The sequence below is a fragment of the Bubalus bubalis genome, chromosome 11, assembly GCF_019923935.1.
Source record: "Bubalus bubalis isolate 160015118507 breed Murrah chromosome 11, NDDB_SH_1, whole genome shotgun sequence".
NCBI lineage: Eukaryota > Metazoa > Chordata > Mammalia > Artiodactyla > Bovidae > Bubalus > Bubalus bubalis.
Genome location: NC_059167.1, coordinates 99,616,478 through 99,635,410, shown reverse-complemented (window position 1 = coordinate 99,635,410; position 18,933 = coordinate 99,616,478). Strand labels below are relative to the sequence as shown.

The following is an 18,933-nucleotide window of genomic DNA, read 5'->3' as shown; positions in this document are numbered from 1 at the left end:
TATTTACAAAAGTGTATTCTCAAATTAACCCATCAGAAATTAGAATAAAGACTGAGAAAAGGGTGAAAATAGCCACTGAGAGAGGAAAATAAAGTGCAGTTTTGTGGTCAATATGAAAGACTGAGCTGATAAAAGAAATTTCATTCATACTGGATAAAGTATAATTAATAAGTCAATAATCAGCAAAAGAGACACTGATGTATAGAACAGTCTTATGGACTCTGTGGGAGAAGGAGAGGGTGGGAAGATTTGGGAGAATGGCATTGAAACATGTAAAATATCATGTATGAAATGAGTTGCCAGTCCAGGTTCAATGCACGATACTGGATGCTTGGGGCTAGTGCACTGGGACGACCCAGAGGGATGGTATGGGGAGGGAGGAGGGAGGAGGGTTCAGGATGGGGAACACATGTATACCTGTGGTGGATTCATTGTGATATTTGGCAAAACTAATACAATTTTGTAAAGTTTAAAAATAAAATAAAATAAAAAAAATAATAAAGCTAATGCCATTTTGAAAAAATAAAAAAATAAAAGCAAAGAAGGGAAGATCCCAGATACAAAAATTAATGCATAGCCAGGGAGATGCTTGTGCGCTAAAGTTGAAAGTCAACAAAACATAATCAATATCAGCCTTAAGACCTACTATAAAACTTAATTTTGAAAGCATAAGTGAAAGGCATAATTTATTTAGAAATTATAAATATTCACTTGAGAAGAAATAAACTATCAAGCACTAAAGATTTGGAACCAGTTGCCTTCCACCCTCCCCCATTAAGACACCAGGCTCAGATGGTGTTACAGGATATATTAGTAATCCTTCAAGGCTTATAATTTTTATTTAAGGGCAAATTCTTTTTATTTCATACAAGCTGTCACAGAGAAAGAAGCTAAACCACCTACCCAGTTATTAAGCTTCTTAAAACAGTAATAACAAACTTGATAGAAAAGGGTAACAAAATCACAAGAGTCTCCATATGAATGTTGATACAGAAGTTCATGTGATACACCCATCATTAAAAAGTGTTTAAAATTAGATACATTATTATCGATTGGGGTTTGTCTCAGGAAGGCAGAAATGTTTAACATTAGAAAAATCTAATATGGTGAGTTGTTAATATTCACGTTTATTAATTTGGTACTGTATGACTTTGAGAAGGCAATGGCACCCCACTCCAGTACTCTTGCCTGGAAAAGCCCATGGATGGAGGAGCCTGGTAGGCTGTAGTCCATGGGGTCGCTAAGAGTCGGGCACGACTGAGCGACTTCACTTTCACTTTTCACTTTCATGCATTGGAGAAGGAAATGGCAACCCACTCCAGTGTTCTTGCCTGGAGAATCCCAGGGACAGGGGAGCCTGGTGGGCTACCGTCTATGGGGTCGCACAGAGTCGGACACGACTGAAGCGACTTAGCAGCAGCAGCAGCAGTATGACTTATGAGGCATTCTCAGTGAGAGTGTGTGTGTTATTATTAGTTGTCTTTAGTAAACAATAACTACATCGCCTCTCCTAACCACTTCATTCCAAGACTCACTTTGTTTTAACGCAATAAAAGCCAAATGGACAAATCTACAAGAGTAGTCTGACTCTAGGTGAGGGTTGGAGAAAAATGAGTTTAATCTTTTAATATACAGGAGAGAGACAGCCACCTCCTTCCCTCATGAAAGAGAAGACATGCTTTTTGATTTATTTGAAATGGGATAGAAAGGATCCTGGATTCTCAGTCTAACATTTAGAAATGTATATACATCTTTCCAAGGGCCTGATAAATGGCTGCTGCCTGGGCTTTAAGAGCTAGAGATGTGTTCAAAGTCTGGCATTTATATGATTTGCAATGTCAATACCTAGGGAAGTAGGGCTTCAGTCTTCCTGGCACCTTACGGGTTTAACCTAGAGACCTAGTCCAGCCTGTAACCATTTGGCCCTCTTGATCCTTTTAGAGAAGAGCAATTAACTAGGCAAATGGCCACAGAGCTATTTCTTGCAGCATGTTTCCACAGACAGTGAAGGCAAACACTATCTTTATACCATATACGTTCCTGTGTCTCAGAATGCTAGGACGTTAATAATAAGCCAGTGTAAAAGTTTTATTCTAAGTCTTAATACAAAAGATAAGAATGATAAAAATATACAGAGATTAGAAAGTACAATCCTGGTGTCAACTGCAGTCTAAACAGAGTGTACACAGAGCATTCAAGGTGCCACACAAGTAAGTTTTTAATACTGATAAAAATACAGCAAGTTTATTGAATGTATATATAAAATATATTGATCTATATATAAAACGTGACAGAATCCCTATTCTCTAATAGATTGAAACTGAATTCATACAATAAATTTTATTCATTATTGTAAAAAAAATAGTAACTAGGAGTTAACCTTATGAAACTATAGAAGTTCATCAAGTGAAAAAATGAAATATTTAATTGGAAAAAGGAAGACGATAAAGAGGGGGTATGGATATAACCTTCTCGTGAAAGTCAGACTCAGCATTGTGAAATCTCTGTTCTCCCAAATCCATGAGCTCACTTCATTTATAACTCAAATCCTCAAGGAGTTTTTGAGAAATCAGAAAACCTGATTCCAAAGGTCATATGAAAAAGTGAAGGTCTAAGGAAGTAAGGAAAATTTTGAAGACTAAAGAGAAATTTACTCTACAAATGTGTGTGATTTTATTCTTAAATATTTCTTAAATAACTTTATTGAGATATAATTCACATGCTATACCATTCACCCATTTAAAGTGTAAAATTTAGTGTTTTTTAGTGTATCCACAGCATTGTGCATCCTTCACACAGTATCTGACCCCCCTCTAAAAGAAACCCATATCCATTAGCAATCACTCCACATTCCTACCCTTTCCCCACTACTCCTGCTCGAGGCAAGCAACAGTGTAGTTTCAGTCTCCGTGGATCTGTCTGTTCTGGGTATTCCATCTAAATGGAATCGGACAGTGTGAGACCTTTCATAACTGGCTTGTTTCATTTCGCGTGTTTTCAAGTTTCATCTCTGTCATAGCTGGTGTCAGTATCGTATTCCTTTTTATGGCTGAATAATGTTTCATGATATGAATATAGCTCATTTTATTTATCCATTCATCTGTTGATGATCACTTTTTGGTTTGTGTGAATGATACTGCTATGAATATTCATGTACAAGTTTTGTATAAACATATGTTTTCATTTCTCTTGAGTTGATACCTGGGAGTGGAATGGGTGTTCTGTTAACCTCTTGAAGAACTGCTAAATCGTTTACCAACCTGACTGCATCATTTTACAGATGAGGATGCCAACATGTGAACTGTCTTTCCATTTATTTACAAATTGTTCAATTTCTTTTAATAATACTTTATAGTTTTAATGTATGTTTGCAATTCTTTTGTAGAATGCACATCTGAGTATTTTTTTCTCTTTGCCATTATCAGTGAGATTTTCTTTATTTTTGTGTTACTGCTGGTGTATAAAAATTCAATGGGTTTTTGTAATTTATTTACCCTAGGGTTTGCTGAATTTCTTAGTTTTAATAATATTTCCGTTAATTCCTGAGGATTTTCTGTGTATAAGATCATTTCATCTATGAATAGAGGTAGTTCATCTATCCCTTTCAGTCTACATCTTTTATATCTTTTTGCTGGTTATTTACTTTAATTAAAACCTCTAGTACAATGTAGAACAGAAGTGATGAGAACACCCTTATTTTGTTCTTGTTCTTAAGGGAAAGAAAACATTCGTTTTTTTCACCATTAAATATGATATTGTTGTCATTCAGTCGCTGAGATATGTCTGACTCTTTGCAACCTCATGGACTGAAGCACACCAGGCTTCCCTGTCCATCACCAACTCCTGGAGCTTGCTCAAACTCATGTCCATCAATCGAGTCAGTGATGCCATCCAACCATCTCATCCTCTGTCATTCCCTTCTCCTCCTGCCTTCATTCTTGCTCCTGCCTTTAGTCTTGTCCAGCATCAGGGTCTTTTCTAATAAGTCAGTTCTTCGCATCAGGTGGTCAAAGTATTGGAGCTTCAGCTTCAGATCAGTCCTTCCAATGAATATTCAGGACGGATTTCCTTTAGAATATACTGGTTTGATCTTGCAATCCAGGGGACTCTCAAGGGTCTTCTCCAGCACCAAATATGAAATTACCTGAAGGTTTTTTGTAGATACTTTATATCAGGTTAAGTAGATACTTAGCTACTTTTAGTTGGCTGGGCACTTCTATTATAAGTAGTATTGGATTTTCAAAGTACTTTTTATGTCTCTGTTGTGATGATTATACAATTTTCCCCAATCTTCTATTAATATGGTGATTATATTAATTGATTTTCAGATGTTAAACCAGTCTTCCTGGCATAATTCCCCCTTAGTATCTAACATTTGTTATATGTTGTGGAATTCACTTCAATTTTGTTTAGGATCTTTTTTCTGTATTCATGAGTGGCATTATTTTACAGTTTTCATTTCTTGTCATGTCTTTTGTAGCAGGGCAGTTGTTCAGTCACTAAGTGCTGTCCAACTCTTTGTGACGCCATGGACTGCAGCACGCCAAGCTCCTCTGTCCTTCACTGTCTCCCAGAGTTTGCCCAAATCCATGTCCATTGAGTCAGTGATGTTATCCAGCAGGGCTGTACTAGTATCATAAAATGAGCTGGGCAATGTCCCTTCCTCTTCTATTTTTTGCGTGAGTTTGTAAAGGATTGGTATTCATTCTTTTTTGAAAACTGAGTGGAATTCACCAGTGGGCCAGCTGGGGCCTGGACTTTGTGGGAAGTTTGTAAATGATTGATTCAATCTTTGTATTCATGATTTGCCTACTAAGATTTTCTGTTTATTCTTGAGTCAATTTTGGTAGTTTTGTGTCTTTCTAGGAATTTGTCAGTTTCTTCTAAGTTATTTAACTTGTTGGCATACAGTTGTTACGGCACCCTCTTCTAATCCTTTCTATTGCTCTTCTTTAACCAGCAGGATATTAGTGTGTTTAACTTCCAGATATTTGTCAATTTCCCAAATTTCCCTCAGTTATTGATTTCTAATTTCATTCCTTTGTGGTCTGAAAACATACATTCTGTTATTTCAGTTGTTTTAAATGTGTTTTGATTTGTTTTGTGGCTTAGCACTTTGTCTACTCTGGAGAATGTTGTGTGTGCTTGAGAAGAAGGTATATTCTGTTCAGTGGAGTTTTTCTACAGAGATTTGTTCTAGTTGGTTTGTAGAATTATTCAGGTCTTCTGTTTCCTGTTAATCTTCTGCCAGTTTGTTCTACATATTATTGGGCTATTAAAGCCTCCGGCTATCATTGTTGAATTGCTTATTTTGCCCTACAGTTCTGTTGGTTTTGCTTCTTTTCACCTTGCGTCTCAGTGTGGAATTTCCATCCCATGAGCGAGTGGAGGCAAAGGTGATCAGGGCCCAGTATTCTCAGATTATAGCATTGCAGGTACGTCTCCTGCACTGTACGTTGTAACTGGGTGGGGGAATACAGACCCAGTCCTTTTGGACTTGCCTGGAGTAGCACTTTTGCAACATGGGGGGTTGCAGGAAGGGGAGATGAGAAATGCAGAAGCCTCCTTTTCCTATAGTGAAACTATGATTTCAAAGTGGGAGTTGGAGGAAGAGAGGGCTCCTGCCTTGGCTGCACAAGCCTAGGGTAGAGTTTCCCAGGAGCTGGGGAAATGGGTGTAATGGACTGGGTTATGGGTCAGATGCTACAGACTCTCACTCTTCCTACTGAGACTTAGTAGATTTTCTTGAATGAATATTCATCCATTTGTTACATGCATTTAGGGAAATTTCCAGAGAATATGAATGATTAATAATTTTTCTTTTAAATTTGCACCTGTTAAATTGTTTTTCCTGGGAGAGAGTCTTCCAATCCTCACTCCTTCCTTCCCACAGTCCACTCCCCTCTTTTTGAAGATTCTGAAATATAATGAGACATATATATATATATATATTGCTTCCTTATATTTCCTCCCCCACTTTTGGTTTATTTAACTAATTATTTTATAAGGATCATTTCACTATTAATAACATGAAATTGTAGAAGGTTTATTCAATAAACTGTTTCCTATCTGTGGAATCTGTATATCTGCCGTTTGTTAGCTAATTCATGAACACAGATGGCTTTATTGAATTTGAATCCAGTAAAAATCACTGAATCTGTTCTGGTTCCAAGAAAACTTAGATGTGCTATAGTCAGTGAGTGAGCTTCCTCACATGGCACTGTGGGGACAGAATCTTAGAAGTTTATCCAGGCAGATCATCATGTCCTTAGGTTTGCTTGTGCAGTGACTTCTTGTTCTTCAGTCGCTCAGTCGTGCCCGACTCTTTGCGACCCTACGGTCTGTAGCCTGCCAGGCTCCTCTGTCAGTGACTTGTTACCTGGCATTGAACTTCAGGCCAAACCTGACATTGGTCTCTGCTTCTTACCTGGATTTAAGACTGGAGCTAAGGTATTACCCCTACTGTAAGCACAGTATACAGCTTTATAATTGTAATAGCTTACTGATTATATTTCCTCCTAGTAGCCATGGCCCCTGTAGTCCTGGTAAAATTCAATTTAAGGTAGAAATCATTGCATGACAAAATTGGTTTCATTGGACACAGGCTTTCTCCATATTGTGAGAGTCAAGCAACAACCTAGATAATTGTGCTTCAGAGAAAGAGTATTCTTAAATATTTTATAAACCCCCAAATTAAAACAATTTTCTAGATCTTTCCCATCAAGTCCAATCATTTTATAATATAGTACTTTACCCATGTTCGTATAATGGCAGCAGATATGGTAGGAAGCTTAGAAAACTTACCGAGTGAAATAGCATGAGTGGGGCTCCCTTTCCTTCTTATCCTGAGAGTTGTAGCAGCTCTTGTCATTGTGCGTTCCCTGTGCTTTACGAAACTTAGTTTCCATCCCCCAAATTTGAATAAACCTTATTTTACATATCTTGTTTGATATTAAAATCATAAATATCAGATATTATGTATCAAATGAGGAAGAGATATTTATTACCTCCAATTGGATTCAAACTCTGGAAGCATGCTTGTTTAACAGAGGAATTCCAACTTAATAGCAAAGGAAAGCCATTCTATTTTTGCCCCACCATGCAAGGCTGTTTTGCTGGGTGGAAGAGGCTCTGGACAATAAAGGAAGGAGGGAGGAGACTTTTAAGTTTTTTGGCCCCTTTGGATTTAATGACTACTGTGAATTTGAGTAAACTCTGGGGGATAGTGGAGGAGCCTGGCATGCTACAGTCCATGGGGTCGCAATGAATTAGACGTGACAACTGAACAAAAAGCAGCAAATCTATTTTAGTACTAAGACCTCTTTTGTTTAATATTGGGAGAAAATTCTTACGATGTGATGAAACTTACCACTTAAAGCCTTGAGCCGTCTGTGTTAGGACACGAGTTTCTAACATCCTAATGTTCCTCTTCCCCTAAATTTCTCGTTTTGCAAGTTAAAGCCCAGAAAAATGGAATTATCTTGTCCAAATTAGACAGGTTTCTTGTCACCAAGCCTAGTAATTTTCTGTGCTCATGGTGCTGCCTCTAAAAGAGGTACCTTCTGAGGGTGTCAGGACAGTTCTTAGTGTCCAGCAGTTCTTTTTCTCCCCCTGGGTTTCCTAGACAACTTTGCCAAGTGAGTAGAAGTGAGAATGAGGTCGGCGGTTCTTCACATTCTATCTTCTTTGTCACAGGGTACATTTTTTGAAATGGCAGTGTCATCTGATACTGGAGCCTCCAAAACCCTGAGTGGCTTCATGGAACACATTGTGGGCTTACCAGTTTTAGACAGGAAGAAGGAGAAAGACGTATACTTTGTTGTGTTAATCCCCTGAGATTTTGAGGTCAATGTATTACCATAGCGTAACCTGCTATTTCCTTATTAGTGTAAACTCCAAAACTTTGTAGGCATCGCCTCAAGCCAGTTTTGCATAAAAGACTCTGTTTGAAAGCATTGTACTGAGTTCTTTGAGAATGAGGACTGAAAAGAATATAGCCTCTGGCCAGCTGGCTGAAGAATAGTAGAACCAAGTAAGCCAAAATGAAGGCAAAAGAAGGGAGGATTCTACAGTTTCTGTCAAAGAATTCAGTAGGCCATGCCTGTCTTTTGGTGAAACACTGTGTATAGGTAAAACTGACTGAGTTTTGGTTGTTGTGTGTGTAACACAAAGAGCCCATAGGACATGCACTTAAACTTAAGGTTCTTCTCTTTTAAAAAAATATGTATGTGTTTTTAAACAGATTTGAGAATAGTCTGGTTAAAATCACACAATGTGGGAAATACTGGCTAAATGACATTGCAGAGGCTCCTCATGACACTGAAGTATTTACCAGTAACCTGATTTCTTTCTACACTGCACAGTCCTTATTATGTTACATTAACTTCATTTTGTGTTTTTTGGATCATTCCCATGCTGCTTAGAGTGCACTGGGTTGTGGCCTAATTGCCTAATTATTATGCAGTATTAAATAATCTATAAAAATGAGTAGAATGTGAATTAAAAGGAATGAGCCTTGGTCACTGTAGGTGGTATAGGAGAACAAAATGGTATTATCATCACAAATGTAAATGGAACATTAAGCAGAATGTATCACTAGACTAAAGATCTTTCGGAAGATTTTTTGAGAGAGAAATCCCCCTGAAACACACTTATGGTGACTTATTTAAATCTTAATAAAATGAAGAATAAATATAATTCACTTAAGGACAGTCTCTATTTTAAAAATAGTATTTGTTTCTCAATATTTTACTTCTAATTTAAAATGTCCAGACCCAAACTGCTATAAGAGTATATAGTATTAGAAACCACACTGATACTTACAGCCTTTAAAAAAAAAATTACCTGTCAGTCCTCTCCAAAGACATCTCCTTCTACTATAGTTAGATAGGGGAGGGTGTGAAAAAGACAGATTTATCGTTTTATTTTTCAAAATTACAATTGTTAATGTGCTGCTTCTGCTGCTAAGTCACTTCAGTCGTGTCCGACCCTGTGCGACCCCATAGACGGCAGCCCACCAGGCTCCCCCGTCCCTGAGATTCTCCAGGCAAGAACACTGAGGTGGGTTGCCATTTCCTTCTCCAATGCATGAAAGTGAAAAGTGAAAGTGAAGTCGTTCAGTCATGTCAGACCCTCAGAGACCCCATGGACTGCAGCCCACCAGGCTCATCCGTCCATGGGATTCTCCAGGCAAGAGTACTGAAGTGGGGTGCCATTGCCTTCTCCTGGTTAATGTGCTGCTGCTGCTGCTGCTAAGTCACTTCAGTTGTGTCCGACTTTGTGCGACTCCATTGACGGAAGCCCACCAGGCTCCCCCGTCCCTGGGATTCTCCAGGCAGGAACACTGGAGTGGATTGCCATTTCCTTCTCCAATGCATGAAAGTGGAAAGTGAAAGGGAAGTCACTCAGTCATGTCCGACTCTTAGTGACCCCATGGACTACAGCCTACCAGGCTCCTCCATCCATGGGATTTTCCAGGCAAGAGTGCTGGAGTGGGGTGCCATTGCCTTCTCCGGGTTAATGTGCTAGATAGTGCTAAATTTTCAATTTCCCACTGTGACTGTTCTTTAGTTTCATTCAAGGAAAGACCTCAAACTCAAAGTTCATAGAAATTGCTAATTAGTTGGATTTGTTTTCTCCTCCTATTGTTTGTCTTGTTTTTACTTTTACAAAGTAGACAACCCTGAAAGACTACTTAAATTCAATCTAAAACAAGAAAAAACTTGATGTATTTGCTAACAGCCAAACCAAGATACATATTTCTGTGACATCATGTATGGGCTTCAAATCCATGCACTCCCATATCTACAGCTCTTAAGACTTTATCCTGTCTTCTAGTATTAGTTCTAATCTCCATCCCTTCACTGAGTATTTCCATTTGAATTTTTAAGATATACCTTATTTCAATGTGTCTAAAACCAATTTTAGATTTTTTCCTTCAGAAGTAGATCTTAAATTCATCATTTCTGTCTGCAACACCAAATTTCTTCTCTAGCACAGGCCTGGATCCTTCAAATCACCTTTCTACCTCTCTTTCCTTTACTTCCTTTCCACCCCATGTTTTCTTCAAGACCATGTCGTCCTGTGAATTTCTCTCAAGTAGCTTCTTCTTTCTCTTGCCTCCCTCACCGTCCTCGCCCTTCCCGACTCTCACAGTACTACCCCAGGGGTTCCGTTGCTGATCCCCTGCCTCCCCTCCTGAGCCCAGTCTGTCCTCCACACGAGCAGAGCAGCCCTCCCCATCATTCTTCATCCCAGTTTCCACCAGTGCAACACTCTTGTGCATCTCTTTTGCCCATAGAGTAGAGTGAGGTCACAGACTCAAGAATTTATATAGGTCTGGTGTCTGTCACCTTCTCTTATTTCTTAACCGAGAGTCTCCATTCCAGCCAAGCCAAATCTGTTGACTAGCCAGCAAAAATCTTAGTTCCTCTTTCTGATTTTGAATCGTTCTGTCCATATTTCTCACTTAGAATGTCACACTGATGCCCATCCAGATCCAGTATGTATTTATCACATCCCTCTCTATTTTTAGACTTTTTACTTTACTGGGCACATAGTTAGTGGACATCTACAGTGGATCCTATAGCTAGCTGTTCTTGATGGGAGCTGAGGCAAGGTACAGCTGTCTTTGTACCTTGCTGTCTTGGGACTGGTCCCTGCTTTGTACCATGACAGAGAAACACTGGACTATGAGGAGACCTCTCATAACAACTGCTCTCTGAACTTAACAGAGAACGTCTTGTTCTTCACTTTCTTACCACCTCATGGTGTCAGTAGATAAAATTGCTATCCAGGGCATTTTTTGCTGGTGAATAAACTGCCTTGGACAAGGTCTTTCTTTCCTAGGACTTGGCCTCCTCATGTGTAAAAGGAAGAACTGAAAATCATGTATCACTTGATACAATTCCATGATTCTGTCCATTGCACATATGTTTTCTATGACCATGAATTGTCAGCTAACTTTCAATATCCATACCTAATGTATTGTGTTATCTTTCTGGAAAGATCTATGAATTCTCAGTTAATGTATGTTACTTGATTTTCAACATCTTAAGCCTTTTAATTTAGATGGTGTTTGGAAACATTATTTTCTGCCCTTCCACCCTCAACCTTTTTAAAATCATTGTAGGAGTTTTTCCTTGTCCTTGAAAGAAAGGCAAACAGGAACACTCCTAATACACTGTCTCTCTCTTAGGATGACTTTCAGAAAATTAAGTCTTCTTATATTTATCTCTTGAGGACAGTTTAGGAAAGAAAACATTAAACTCTTTCTTAACTGATATTCATCTCTCTAGTGTTACTCAACACACTGGTTACCCAGCCCCATTTACATGCTGAAGTCATGTTAGAACAAAATGAAGATGTCTTATCTCAAGGAATCAAAGTGATATCAAATTCAGTTGTTTAATTAAAAGCCCCAGCTCAGTCAGAAGTATTTTCAAGATGTATGAAACCAAGAAGGGGCAGTGCATGTCAGAACTAAATTCCATGATGGGGACTTAGGTAGTGGGCTGGGACTAGCACTGCCTTCCAGATCTGTTATACCACTTACAGAGTCTGCATAGATCAACATTACTGACACCACATCACGCACTCAGAGGTAGAAACAAAGGTGAGAGGAATTCACATGTTGTTGACAGGATGAAACGCACACTCCTCTCCATCTGTGACAGAAAGTCAGACACAGATACAGATCATTGCTGCTACAGATTCAAGGTTTCTTACTTCATCTGGGTCCTCAAATCTAACAGAAAATATACATGGGCCAACTGTCCCCCAGTTGTTGGGATAAACAACCTCTTAAATCTTTCTGTCTGCACTCTCAGTAGAAGATTTTACCTTAAACTTCGTAGAAAGTAAAGGAGATGAAATGTAATTCCTTAAAATTCCAACTTTTCATCCATTCAGTGCTAATTTCTTTCAATATACAAGGACAATGTCAAAGGTCAGATCTACTATATGGTTCCAATGTGTATTGATCAGCCTGTCCATCTTTCTAGAACAGTAGATCTCAACCCTGGCTACCCATAGGAATGACCTGGCATCTTTTACAAAACTGATGCTCAGGTTCTGACTCTGGCCAATGAAATCTGAGTCTCTCTGAGAGTGAAACTCACTTATCAATAGCTTCTAAAAGTTCCCTGAATGAGTCCATGAGCAGCCAGGCTTACAAACAGGTCCTTAGCTTAAAACCTCCTCAAGAGCAAGCATCTTTTGTGTTGAAACAGATCCATTGAACTCTAGATAGAGCACGTCTCCATCTAGTAATAAGCGTGGTGTAATGTTTTTTTCACATGCATACCGTATTACTATAACTGACTTGAGTGAATTTTACTATTCATATAATCAAAGTGGGGAAAAAAACCTGTATAATGCTACAGTAATTTTAAAATTTAAACTCTCAAGAAGGTTCTAAATACCCATCAAACAAAAATGTAGTTACTAGTGGTAGTGAGAAGCACAGGGAATAGATAGTTTATACCTTGATGCCTAGAATTGATATGTGCACTATTTCTCAAGCACATACTTGATCTCAGGAATTTTAACCATTTCTCACTAAGAAAACTAACCACTCAGTGCTGTGTTCACTGAATGATAGGGCCTTTTGCTTTGAAAAAACTGTTATTTTAAGGTGTTATAGTGATTGGCCCACTAAAGGATGACTTTATTGAGAATGCTATTTCCCATATAGATAGGAAAAAAATCCATGAAATTTATTTTTTTCCTTCCCACTTGTCTATATGCCTGGACATTGAATAGGGTTGATTTCTCCTCTATATTGATAACCATGTTTTTACTTGGTTTCATGAACTACTCAGCATTTTAATTCAAGTAAGTATTGAACTTTTTATTAAAATTATTCAAATATAAAATACTTTCTACTTGTATTAAACTTATTTTCCTACTAAATATATTCTCTACTTGTTAAGTATATATTAAACACATATCATACTTAATATGATAACTATATCAACTATAATGCTGATAGAGAAAAAAATTCAGTCAAACCATTTCTTTAAAACTTTGTCAACTCTTTTTCCATTGAAATGTTAATTTTGCTTGAGTCTGCATATACAGTAGAATATTATTCAGCCATGAAAGGAAATGAAATACTGATACCTGCTATAAAATTGCTAAATCTTGGTAACATTGTACTAAATATATGAAACCAGCTACAAAAGACTGTATAATGCATTCAGTTCAGTTCAGTCACTCAGTCGTGTCCAACTCTTTGCGACCCCATGGACTGCAGCATGCCAGGGCTCCCTGTCCATCACCAACTCCTGGAGTTTACTCAAACTCATGTCCATTGAGTTGGTGATGCCATCCAGCCATCTCATCCTCTGTCCTTTATCCTCCCACCTTCAATCTTTTAAAGCATCAGGGTCTTTTCCAAGGAGTCAGTTTTTTGCATCAAGTGGCCAAAGTATTGGAATTTCAGCTTCAGCATCAGTCCTTCCAAAGAATATTCAGGGCTGATTTCCTTTTGGATGGACAGGTTGGATCTCCTTGCAGTCCAAGGGACTCTCAAGAGTCTTCTCCAACACCACAGTTCAAAAGCACTAATTCTTCAGCACTCAGCTTTCTTTATAGTTCAGCTCTCACATCCATACATGACTACCAGAAAAACCAAACCTTTTACTAGACAGACCTTTGTTGGCAAAGTAATGTCTTTGCTTTTTAACATGCTGTCTAGGTTGGACATAACTTTCCTTCCAAGGAGTAAGCGTCTTTTAATTTCATGGCTGCAATCACCATCTGCAGTGACTTTGGAGCCCCCAAAATTAAAGTCTGTCACTGTTTCCATTGCTTCCCCATCTATTTGCCATGAAGTGATGGGACCAGATGCCATGACCTTAGTTTTCTGAATATTGTGTTTTAAGCCAACTTTTCACAGTCCTCTTTAACTTTCTGTTTTCTACCATAAGGGTGGTGTCATCTGCATATCTGAGGTTATTGATATTTCTCCAAGCAATCTTGATTCTAGCTTGTGCTTCATCCAACCCAGTGTTTCTCATGATGTACTCTGCATATAAGTTAAATAAGCAGGGTGACAATATACAGTCTTGACATACTTACTCCTTTCCTGATTTGGAACCAGTCTGTTGTTCCATATCCAAATCTGTTACTTCTTGACCTGCATATAGATTTCTCAGGAGGCATGTCAGGTGGTCTGGTATTCCCATCTCTTTCAGAATTTTCCACAGTTTATTGTGAACAACCTTGCGAGTATACTAAAAACCATTGAAGTGTGACTTTAAGTGGGTAAATTACATTAAATGTGAATGATATCTCAATAATGCTGCTATAAAAATTTACTAACAGGAAATATGAATCACCTTTCACCTTCAGACTATGTGAATTTTAAGTGTCAAGGATAAATAGACTCCTATGAACATTCAGAGTCAAGGCATATTGCTCTCATGAACTCTTTGTGCAGAATGTACTAGACAATGACCTTCAGGAGGCCAGAGTAGAAAAATATCAGTGTAAGGACAGGTGATAAATATTAAGTATGTATTCACCTGTAGTAGTAAGACTAAATGGTTGTTACAAATAGAATGATCACATGTCCAGTTTGCCAGTATAGACCAGTTTATACCTCTGTCTTGGCCCAATTAACTTGATCCCCTTCACTCTTAAAACTTTTTTTTATAACTTTGAAAAAATGTTTGTTTTATTACTTACTTATTTTATTGCATATTTATTTGACCATGCTAAGTCTTAGTTGTGGCATGTAGGATCTTTTAGTTGTGGCATATGAACTCCTAATTGAGGCATGTGGGATCTAGTTGCCTTACCAGGGATTGAACCCAGGTCCCTGCATTGGGAACTCAGAGTCTTAGCCATGGACTACCAGAGAAGTCCCTCAAAACCTTTTGACTTTGTAAATTACATGAATGTTCTCAAGTTATGGGATTATAGTAGCTTTTTTAAAGTCTTGTGCTCTAACAATATAGATAATGTAATTTACTAATGATGGGAGAGAAGTGGGTAAGTATGAAAAAGTAGCATAAGCCTAATAATTGCCTTTGAAGCATTCCTGAGAGTAAAGAGATATTCCTTTGAATTAGATGCTAAGGGAGAGGAAGAGGGAGAGGAAGTTATTAACAAATTTTAGACTAGGAAACAAATAGAAACTTTGAGTGTTTGGTTCTTCTGGTTCTCAAGGCAATTAGAAATTCCCATGTCTCTTCCACCTCACCTCACTTTCCAGTATGTTTCATCCCACATCACTGTTGATAAAACTCGGGTTTTACTACTTCAGTGGTCCTTTCCCACCCATTCATATTTCTTGATGGTGGAAGATGCATTGTGGGGTTTGTTGTAGGTTTTGTCCATTCCGTTAGTTTTTGTTTCATTTATTCTATTGGATTTTTCTTTAGAGGTAATTCAGGAAAATTTAAAATCTGTTATGCAACCCCTATCTTCTTCCCAGAGTGCTCCTGAAAGCACATCACCCTCTTTTATTGTTTCTTCTTTTAATTTTTTTTCTATGTGTCATGTCCTCCAATAAATTGCCAAAAAGAACTTAGGGGAAGTTTGTTTTGATTCTGTGTTTTTAAATTTGAATTCCTGAAATGTCTTTATTCTTGTGTTTAGATGACAGTTTGTCTAAGGAAAGAATTCTGGTGAAAAATCCATTTCCACCAAGATGTTGGAAGCATGTCTTTATTTCCTTTTAGCTCCCAGCATTGTTGGTGGCTCAGTGGTAAAGGCTCCCCCTGCCAAGCAGGAGATGCAGCTCCATTCCTCTGTTGGGAAGCTCCCCTGGAGGAGAAAACTGCGACCCACTCCAGTATTCTTGCCTGGGAAATCCCGTGGACACAGAAGCCTGGCGACTGTAGTCCAAGGGGTTGCAAAAGAGCTGGACAGGATTTAGTGACTAAACAACAACAATAAACTGTTGTTGAGAAGTCTGTTATGATCTTCCATCAACCTTGGTCATCTGTCTCATCACTGATGGTCTTGATGTTCACTAGGAGTGTCAAGGATTTCCCTTGTCTCTGGTGTTCTGAAATTTCATTGTGTTGTGTCTCAGCATAAGACTTTGTTTCATTCATCTTGCAGGGATTCGATAGGTCTTCCATTTCATTCTGGGAAATTTCCAAGTATTATTTCCTTTGAATTTTCCTCCTTTCAATTATCTGTTATTTTTTCCTCAGACACCTAGTCAGGTAATGAATCTTTCTAAATTCATCTTCTAATTCTGATTCTTCCCATAAATTTTTCATAATTATTTTGTTTTTTTCTTTCCTATAAAAGTTATCTTATTTTCCAATACTTCTTTTGATTTTTAAATTTTTATTAAAGTATAGCTGGTATTCTTTTAATTTTTAAATGTTTTTCCATCATATATTTAGTTTCTAGGAACTATTATTTTCATACCTATGTCTTTTTTTCTTAATAACATACTATTTTATCTTAATGGGTGTGCTAAAATTAAATATCAATACAAAACAGAGATGGGACTTGAGTATTCCCTGACCAGATGATACTATTTGAGTCATGTAAGCAAAATTAAATCTAGCTTATTTCATGAACATAAGTGAAACTTAGGCTATTTCTTGTAAATGCCTCTGATAGTCATAAAAGAAACTTAAGTCACCTTCCTAAAGTTGACATAGGCTAATGACTTTTCACCAAATTCCCTGCTGTCTGGAGATACCCATTGTAATACCAACATCCTCATTTTCACATTATAAGTAATTCTGTGGCATCATCCCCCCGAGCTTTATATCAGTTTTTAATTTGAAAGTTCTGAGTTCATGAGCTGTTCTTAACATGCACAATGAACACTTTAAATGCTATTCATTGTTTTGGAGGCTTGCATTTTGCTAATTCTGGGTCTTTGATAGGTATAAGTATATTTCTTTTGTTGCCAAGGATACTAATTAAGAGTAGTTTTGGAGTCTTCTCAGGTAGCTTTGGGTTTTTTGTTTCTTTGAAATGTTGTTTCTACCATGCTTTTTAACTTTTGTCTGTCTTGATGTTGGTGTGAGACATTTTACTTCAGTGTCTTTGGGCATTTGATGTTTGTTCTTATTTGAGCACAAGGTACTAGGAATCACACTGGAGGTTTGGTTGGTTGCTGAGCCACATAGCAGCATATCGATGTGCAATCATACCCACTATGTTTCATGAGTTAGGACGTTTTTCTACAGAGTTATTTGCTCTCCTCCCAGGGAACTAAGACTGCTGTCAACGTTTCTCAGAGCCAAGGAGGAAAGAAGGGTGAGACTCTTCCCAGGTACATGGACACTTGTACTTAATCCCCCTGTTTTCAGCATAATAGCCTCTCCTTGTGAACATCACTGCTGTATGCTGGGGTCAGAGTTCCTCCAGGTCAGTTGTTCCAGACTTCAGTCTTAGGACAGAACAGGAGAGGTGAAATAGTGCCCTAACTGCTTCTTGAACAAACACCATCTATCTTTGAGATCCTTTGTTCCTCCCTTTCCTCAGTCCTTTACTGTTCTTGCAGTGTGTGGCTTGGCTTCTTTTTATCTTCCACCACTGTGCACATTTTTTGGGCTTCCCTGGTAGCTCAGTTGGTAAAGGATCTGCCTGCAATGTGGGAGACCCCTGTTCTATTCCTGGGTCAGGAAGATCCCCTGGATAAGGGCATGGCAACCCACTCCAGTATCCTTGCCTGGAGAATCCCATGGACAGAGGAGCCTGGGGACTACAGTCCATGGGGTGGTAAAAAGTGAGACAGGACTGAGTGATTTCACTTCTTCACACTGTCCACATTCAGCTTGCAGCTTTCTCTAACCAGTTCGCTCTTAAGGTTCTGCTTTCTGCCTTGCTAATAGTTCTTGGCATTTCTCACTTACTTCATGTTTTCACGAACACTCTGACTTTGTAGAATCTGGGCTTTTTAATTTGCTGTCTTTTTAGTTGGACATTGGGAGATGTTGGAAAGGGATATTCGCCATGTGTATGATGACCCTCTGTGATAGGTTTTATTATTTCTATGATATACATAGAATAAAAAAAGGTACAGTAACTTGCTTAATATAGTATAAATAATAACCTGTACTATATGGATTGAACCTGGACTTGAAAGCTCTTATTCTCTGCATGAACTTATTCACAAAAACTAGTTCAAAGTGGTAACTTTAAATAAGACAGCAAATCCCAACAATACTAACAGTTACTGAATATTTCCATACAGCACCTCGTTTCCTCACACTCCTGTGAGTGAGGTCTATTTCTATCCCCAATTTACAGATGAGAAAGCTGAGTTATCAAAAGGTCACCCAGAAAGTAAGAGAAAACACTAAGTAGTGTCAGTACCCTCAATCAGGAGTCTGTGAACATTCTTTATAAAGGCATAGTAAATATTTTAAGTTTTGTTTACCATATGGTCTCTATTGCAATTACTCAACTCTGCTATTGTCATAAGAAAACAGCCCTAGGAAAATGTGTAAAGAATGAGTGTGGTTGTGTTCCAGTAAAGCTGTTTACGTAAATAGGTGGTGGCCTGAATTTGGCCTGTGGGCAGTAGTTTGTTCATCTTTGCCTTATATCAGCAGTCCCCATCCTTTTTGGCGGCAAGGACTAGTTTCACGGAAGACAGTTTTTCCATGGATCTGGCGGTGGGGGATGATTTTGGGATGCTTCAAACACATTACATGTATTGTGCACTTTATTTCTATTACTATTATATCAGCTCCACTTCAGATCATCAGGCATTAGATCCTGGAGGTTGGGGATCCCTGCCTTAGATAATTTTTAAAAAGTAGAAGTAATGAACACATTGTAATGAAACTAAGTTCTGCTGCAGCCAGAGAGATTATTACACTCTTGCTATTAGGCAGAGAGTCAAAAAATGCATGGTCATTTCAAAGCCTCAAATGAGTTGGTCAGATACTAGAACTTTACTAAAGGGAGATAGAGGGTGACAGAAGTCAGGGCCAATACTAGTAG

General features: G+C 38.2%; 1 protein-coding gene and 1 long non-coding RNA gene across 3 annotated transcripts in view; one reads left to right on the top strand and one right to left on the bottom strand.

Annotated features, from left to right (window-relative positions):
* KCNN2 (potassium calcium-activated channel subfamily N member 2) overlaps nt 1–18,933 on the top strand; it is a 583,536-nt gene that overhangs the window by 216,361 nt on the left and 348,242 nt on the right. The window lies entirely within an intron of this gene.
* The window catches only part of LOC112587942, a 65,495-nt gene that overhangs the window by 10,802 nt on the left and 35,760 nt on the right, over nt 1–18,933 (bottom strand). The gene's annotated exons all lie outside the window — the stretch shown is intronic.